This window comes from Cuculus canorus, chromosome 8 (genome assembly GCF_017976375.1).
Source record: "Cuculus canorus isolate bCucCan1 chromosome 8, bCucCan1.pri, whole genome shotgun sequence".
Taxonomy (NCBI): Eukaryota; Metazoa; Chordata; class Aves; order Cuculiformes; family Cuculidae; genus Cuculus; species Cuculus canorus.
This window is the reverse complement of record NC_071408.1, coordinates 23,020,122-23,027,432: the sequence shown is the minus strand read 5'-3', so window position 1 is coordinate 23,027,432 and position 7,311 is coordinate 23,020,122. Positions and strand designations below refer to the sequence as shown.

Below are 7,311 nucleotides of genomic sequence, written 5' to 3'. Positions count from 1 at the left end.
CCTGACACGAGGGGTCCCTGAGGCAGGTGTGTGTGCGTGTGTGGGTCCTGAGAATGGGGGGTCTTGACGTGTGTGTGTGTGTGTGTGTGTGTGTGTGAGTTGAGGCAGGGGGTTCCTGAGATGGGGAGTGGGGTTCAGAAGCGGGGGGAAGGGGGGGGCAGTAGGTGTCCCAGGGTAGGGGATCCCTGAGATAAGGGGTTCCCAAGGCTGGGGGTGTCCCTGAGATGGGGGGTGTACAAAGGCAGGGGTTTCCTGAGGCTGGGAGGGTCTTGAGGAGAGGGGTTCCTGCAGTGGGGAGTGGGGTGTCTGTGCAGGGGGTCTTGAGGTATGGGATCGTGAGACAGGAGGTCCCTGAGGGGATGGAGTCAGAACGTGGGGGTTTCCTGAGGCAGGGGATTCCTGAGGCAGGGGGGTTCCAAGCTGGGGGGTCCCCGAGGTGGGGGAGTGTTCCAAAGCAGGGATTTCCTGAGACTGAGGGGGCTTTGAGGCAAGGGGTTCCTGAGACAGGGTTGTGTGTGCATCTGAGGCAAGGGGGGCGTCTCGAGACAGGGGATCGTGAGACAGTGGGTCCCTGAGGCAGGGGATCCCTGAGGTGGGGAGGTCCTGAGGCTGGGGGGGGGGTCTTGAGGCATGGGAATGTGTGTGCCCCGAGGTGAGAGGTGTCCCTAGGTGTGGGCTTCCTGAGACAGGGGGGGTCTTGAGGCAGGGGATCCTGAGGCAGGGAGTTCCCGAGGCAGGGGTGGTCCTTGAGGAGGGGGTGTCCTGAGGAAGGAGGGATTCTGAGGCAGGGGGGGTTCCTGAGGCAAAGGGGAGCCAGAAGCGAGAGGGCAGTGACTGAGGTGGGGGGTGTCCCGAGGTGGGGGTTTCCCGAGGCTGGGGGAGATCTTGAGGCGAGGGGTTCCTGAAGGCAGGGGCGGGTGTGTGTCTGAGGTACAGGGGATCTCGAGGCAGAGGATCCTGAGGCATGGAGTTCCCGGGGTCGGGGAGTGGGGGGTGGTCCCTGAGGTGAAGGGAGTCCCGAGGTGGGGTTTCCTGAGGCTGGCGGCATTTTGAGGCCAAGCGTTCCTGAAGGCAGGGGGGTCCTTGAGGCCGGTGTGCGTCCCCTGAGGTGCGGGTTCCTGAGGCAAGGGTCTCGTGGGATGACGAGCGCAGGTGATAACGCCTCTACCCACCCACGGCACGGCAGCCTTTCCCCGAGCGCCCGCAGCCGCGCTGCTGAGGCTGTTTCCGTGGGGAACGAGCGTGGCTTTTTTTTTCTGGAATGCTGCTTCGATGAGTGGTTACCGTGCCCTCGAGGGGGCGGCTGGGGGTGCCCATGGCAATGGGTGCCCAAAAGCACCGGGCGCCCAAAGTACACGGCGCCCCAAAGCACAGGGAGCCCCACAGCACAGAGAGACTAAGTTACGGGGAGCCCCCCTTCAGCGTGAAGGCATGCGGTACGAAATGGCGAGGTGTGACACGAGCGGCTTCCCACGGCGCATCCGCTGCCTGCGGGGTGCAGGGACAGCCGCGGCCGGCGCGGGGCCCGAGGGAGCCACCCCGGGCAGGCACCGCCGCGACCCCGCACCGCGCTGCGTGGCTGTGGGGTGTGAGTGCGAGTATGTGTGCGAGTGTGAGTCCGTGAGTGCGAGTAGGTGTGGGAGCGCGGGGGGTGTGTGTGTGTGTGTGTGCCTGTCTGAGTACAAGTACGCGTGTGAGTGCGCGCGAGTGTTTGTGTGAGGCTGAGTGCGAGTATGTTTGTGAGTGCATGTGCGTGTCTGTGACTGCGAGTATGTGTGTGTGTCTGTAAGCACACGCGTGCGTGCATGTGTGAGTGCGTTTGAGTGTGTGCAAGCATGTATGAGTGCGTATGTGTTTGTGCACGTCTGTGAGTGCGAGTATGTGTGAGGGCATGCGAGTGTGCATGTCTGTGACTGCGAGTATGTGCATGAAGGCGTGCAAGTGTGCGGGGTGTGTGTGTGAGCGTGCGTGTGAGTGCATGTGCATGTCTATGAGTGCAAGTATGTGTGTGAGTGCCTCTGCGGGCCCGTGTGCGCGCACGTGGGTACGCGTGTGTGCGTGTGCGCGCGCGCCCGGCTGCGCCCCGCAGGCTCGGCGGCTGCGGGGGGGCAGGTCCGGCCCGTGACGCGCGGGCGGGGCGTGGGCGCGGTGCGGCGGGCCCGGCGCTGCCCGCGCGGCGGTGCCGCAGTGCCTGCGCTGCCGCCGGGGCCGGCCAGGGGGCGCTGCCGCTGGCAGCCGCGGCGGCCTGGGAGCCAGCGAGCGAGCCCGGCTGGCGGGCGGCGAGGGCGCCGGCCTCTCGAGCGCTCGCGGGGCCCGCCCGGCGGCGAGCGGCGGCGCAGCGCGGCCCCGGGTGTCCCTCGCCATGCGCACCCCGCGGCGCCGGCCGCCTCCCGAGGTGAGTGAGGGCAGTCGGCCCCGCATCCCGCTCCCCGCGGCCCCGGGGGGCTCCGGCCGCATCGCCGACCCCGCCCGCGGCCGCCTCCCCGCCCAACGCTCCGGGGAGGGCAGCGATCGCCCCTCGGTCCCGACCGATCCTTCTCCATCCCGGAGAAGGGGCAGGAGCTCCCGCCGCCCTCCCTCTCTCCCTCCCCCGGTGCGGGGCGAGGCGCGCTGTTCCCGGCCGCCGGCTCGGGAGGGTCCCCGCTGGGATCCCGCGCCCTTCTCCTGGCCTGCTCGCCGCTCTCTCCGCGGGCAGGAACGCTACTTGTTCACCGCGGTGTGTAACAAGTCACTCCCGCAATGGGGGTAGTGGCGGAGGGGGATGGGGCGAGCGGGCGGGAGGCGTTTTATAACATCTCTAATTACATGAGACTGTGCTCATGGCTCACCCTGAGAATAACCGGCACCCCGGGCCGGCCGGAGTTTCTGCAGAGGTGGGTTTGCTGCTTGCTCATAAATGTTACGGTCTGGTAGGTGCTTATGATGCAGGGTGGCCGAAGGACCGTTTTTATCCTGTTAACCAGACTGAGACACAAATAGCAGGTGGGAATTGATAGACTTTATGTTTTCCTAATAACTTTCTTGTTTATCTGTAGACAAAATGTTCCTGATTGTAAACATGAAACCCGCTGAAAAACCTCTGTCAGAAAACACATCTTTTAATTCAGTCCAGATATTAGGAGGTGACTGGATACAGAATCTCAAATTCCGGCAATGTTTTTGTTAAGTATGATTGTATTAGATTAGAATTCCTAAATAACACTACCCTCAATATTTCAGTCCAGGCTGAATCAAAAACTGGAAGGGGCCTGGTATAAACAAGTAAAATAATAAAGGTAGTAAAGGTGCTTTACTTGATTAAAATGTTTTATTTTCTTTAGACAGCATTTTACTGACTAGGCAGTGTTTTAAAACATTGTAATTAACTTTTATTAGCAAATAATTTTTGATTGCATGGAGAGAATCCAGGTTTTAGATGCACCTTCAGTGGTTGAAAGAACATAAAAATCCTTTGTTACTGCCTGAGTCCAGTAGTGCACTTCTTTTTATGAAGTTATGGCATGTGATACAAATGAGGAGAACAGTCTCCTTGACCCAAGCGAGACAAAATCAAAAATCTCGTCAGAGGTGTGGGGAGTCTGAAGTGGAAGCTGAATAAGGACCTAAAATCTGAAGCAAGCCTCCCTCTAATTCAAGCTTTCGTCTGCACCTACCGAGTTACCGTGCTCTGACCCATTGTGGTTGATTCTGTAACTGTCCATTGCTTTATGGTGCCTTCTTTAGTGTGTGAAAATGGAAGAAAACCACCCCAAAACTGCAATGCTGAGTCCTGATGCTGGGTGTTTTTTTTGTGTGTTAACTTCAAGTCAGTTATTAAGCTGGGGATTAAATACTTTCAAATGCTCATTTTGGGATTTGAGGCCTGGGGCTAAGACTGAGATGAAATACATTTTTTTTTTTTTTTTAGTTTGGCATGATGTCTGACTGTGATTGTCTCAGGAACAAAGGTAGAGACTGAACAAAGATGCAGTATTAAAACTTGTGGTCAAAGAATGATAAGCTTTTAGTGTCTGTTGTTGCCTGTCCACTGGCTGTGCCAGCTTTATCAGCTTCCTGGTTTTCTGGTTTACAGGCTGTCTATAAAAAATTACCTGGAAACTATTTTGCAAAAAGATTAAAGTGAAATTTTGCTTTTGGATATTTGGATAAGCATTGGCCAAGGAGAAATAGATTTTGGAAAGAAGTTGTGTATTTGTGTTTTGTCAATCAGAAAAATCTTTTGGATGCACTAAGCTGTGAATCTTCCAAATAAAAGTGAGTTTCTTGACAGAAAATCAGGTGGGGGATAATAGTTTCAGTGCATGGTTAGTCTGTGTGCTGATGAATCGTTGCTCTTTTCCAGAACACTGCTGGAAGATGCCAGTGTATTCAGACACTACTTTGAAGGTTTTATATAAAGGCTCCTGTTTATTTTTTTATTGTGATTGAGATTAAAGTCTTAAACTGAAAGGAGGCCTGTTTTAGAGCTCTATTTATGATTCTTTGTGAGATTTGAACTTTGAAATGAACAGAAATGGGAACATTCTCAGTTTTCCCTCCTGTTGGTTTTGTGAAGCATTGGGAAATATGTCTGCACAATTATACTAGAAGTTACAAAGCTTTTTGTCAAGATATATATATATATATATATATATATATATTCAAGACTAAATGGCTGAATGTAAGTTAAAATATTTGAGCTTTAGGTGATAAAAACAGCTTTTACTTCTGTGTTGGCTTTAAGTGTTGGCTACATCTTGCAGCACTGGGAAAATTACATCAATTAATGGAAATGGATGGGAAATTTTAAAAGATATATTGAGAATGCTTCGCTGACATATTAGTTTCTACATAAATGACAATTCAGGATACATATTAATACAAGTTTATTTGACTAGTGACAAGAGTAAGACACACTATATAGTTACCACAAGAATAGCAAACTTGGAAAAATCAGTGTGCTAAAACAAAGTGACCGTTATAGTAATACATAAATATAAATGTGCTAGATAGAAATAATAGTTGTGATTTATTTTATAGATATAAATTATATTTTTACAGACAAAGTACTTTCCTACTTAATGTTTGGTTGGCTGTGTTTCACTTAATCAAAGCTAAGGCTTAAACAATTTATTTTTTTTTAATTTAGCTGTTAAGATTCTTTTTAGACATTGAACATTTGTAGATTTCAAGGTGCCCTGTGAAATCTTAATGAGTGTAATTCTTGGCTAGTGTTTGTGGGAAGGAATGAATGTGAGTGTCATACCTAGGATATTAAACTATGTCATTCCTTTACATGTTAGCTTCTAGAGAAAATTACAAGACATTGCAGAACCGAGGAACTTTTAATTGGGATTAATGGAATGCTCTACTTGGTGCTTTTGTCTTTGACAGGTATTTGTTTCCTGAATGTGCTTTGTGATGTTTTCTCCCTTTTGCATCATACAAATGGGGAGCTTGGGATATTTAGGAATGCTGCTATTCAGACTGCCATAGCAGACAGGTGGAATAGGAAAACTGCTTTTAAGGCAAGTTTGTATGTATTCCTTCACTACATCTTTCCAGTATTGTTTATTACTGGAATATTACAGCAGTAATTAGGTTACTATTGCATTGCTAGAAGAGATAAGTAGAAATGTGTAATATTGATACTTATTTTTCAGAAATGACAGCCTTCCAACTAGTAGATCAGCATCAAATAGGCTGGAGGTAAATGGGAAGGGAAATCCATAAAAGGTCACTTGAACTATTTTAAAGGTCGTTACTAGAGAAATATAATTAATTTAAAAACATAGGTTAAAGACAAGCAGTGCATGGCCAGGAACTGCTGGGTGACAGCACTGGGTAGATTGAGCCTTCTGTATTCTTTCATTTCGATCTACTCAAGTGGGAGTTGACTTAAAGAAATAAGTCCAGTCTGTTAAATTTTAAGACAGGCATAGTTCTGTTAGAGTAAAAAAGATGGGAAAAAAAAAGTGATAAACTATGTGAAAAACAAGCGTGGAATCACAATCTGTAGATTTTCTGTGTTTTAGAAAGTGTGGAGCTAGAGTGCCCTCTGAATAGGGTGCGTGATATCTTCAGTCTAAGTGTAAACTAAAGCAAGAGTTGCCTTAGTTATTAAGGGCAGTTCGAGAACTTAAAGAAACTTCAATGTTATTTTGCTTCCATGAAAAATTTGATAATTTGGAAATGTCAGTATGTGGCAGTTTGACCATATGTTATGTTATAAATTTTGGTGGCCGTATATGAAACTGCTTACATGTCCTATTCCCACTGTCTGCTGTATGATGGGCAAATGAAAACATGGACTTCGGTGTTGGGTTTCTTCTTGCATTGGTTTTTCATTTGTCTCTGTGTTATTGAGTAGCAATTGCTAACTTTTACATCGAATTATGTGCAGATAATGCTAATGGCTGTACCCTCTATATTCTGTCTCTGTGCTGTATATAGAATATATAAATACCTTTATCTTGTTTGCTGTGTGTTAATATTACTTGTGTCTCTGTTATTTAGATGTCAACTGAAGTTACAAATCTACCTTATGAGTTAATGAGGTCACCATAGTGTTTGTGGTTTAAGGGGATAAGCTGAAGGTCCAGAAGCATTCCGGTATGCTCTGCTAGGATCGTCTAGGTTTTTCTATCAAGAATTGTACTGCGTGCTGCTAGTATCTGTTTTGCTTCTGTTTCCTGTACTGCCTCCCTCCCCATTTTAATATCAACAGGAAGCTCAATAAAATTTTTTAAGAGGTTGATTGCATGATGGAATTGAGTGGAGCTGTACAACTCTTAAGTGTTATTGCTAGTTAATAATTTTTCTTGAAATGGTTGGGTTGAATTATTTCTTGAATTGTTGGATTTCATAGGATCATAGAGTGGTTGGGGTTGGAAGGAACCTTAAAGAACCATTCAGTTCCAACACCGCTGCCATGGGCAGAGACATCTCCCACCCGACTAGGCTGCTCAAGGCCCTATCCAATGTGGTCTTGAACACCTCCAAGGATGGGACATCCACAGCTTCCCTGGGCAACCTGTGCCAGTGCCTCACAACCCTCATTGTGAAGAATTTCTAACGTCTAATCCAAATTTCCCCCCTTCTGATTTAAAGTCATTCCCGCTCATCCTATCACTACATGCCCTTGTAAACAGTCCCTCCCGAGCTTTCCTGTAAGCCCCCTTCAAGTACTGGAAGATTGCTATAAGGTCTCACCAGAGCCTTCTCTTCTTCAGGCTGAACAACCCAAATTCTTTCAGCCTGTCCTCATAGCAGAGATGCCTCCAGCCTTCTGATCATCTTCCTGGCCTCCTCTGGACCCATTCCAGCAGTTCT

General features: G+C 48.9%; 1 protein-coding gene across 3 annotated transcripts in view; it reads left to right on the top strand.

Annotated features, from left to right (window-relative positions):
• Window positions 1-2,232: 2,232 nt before the first annotated feature.
• The window catches only part of ZFYVE9 (zinc finger FYVE-type containing 9), a 70,375-nt gene continuing 65,296 nt past the window's right edge, over window positions 2,233-7,311 (top strand). For 2 of the 3 annotated variants that reach the window (XM_054072752.1, XM_054072751.1), the window contains exon 1: window positions 2,233-2,395. The gene's annotated coding sequence lies outside the window, so the exon portion shown is untranslated. The remainder of the gene's footprint in view (window positions 2,396-7,311) is intronic. The other variant, XM_054072754.1, reaches the window with a different exon arrangement.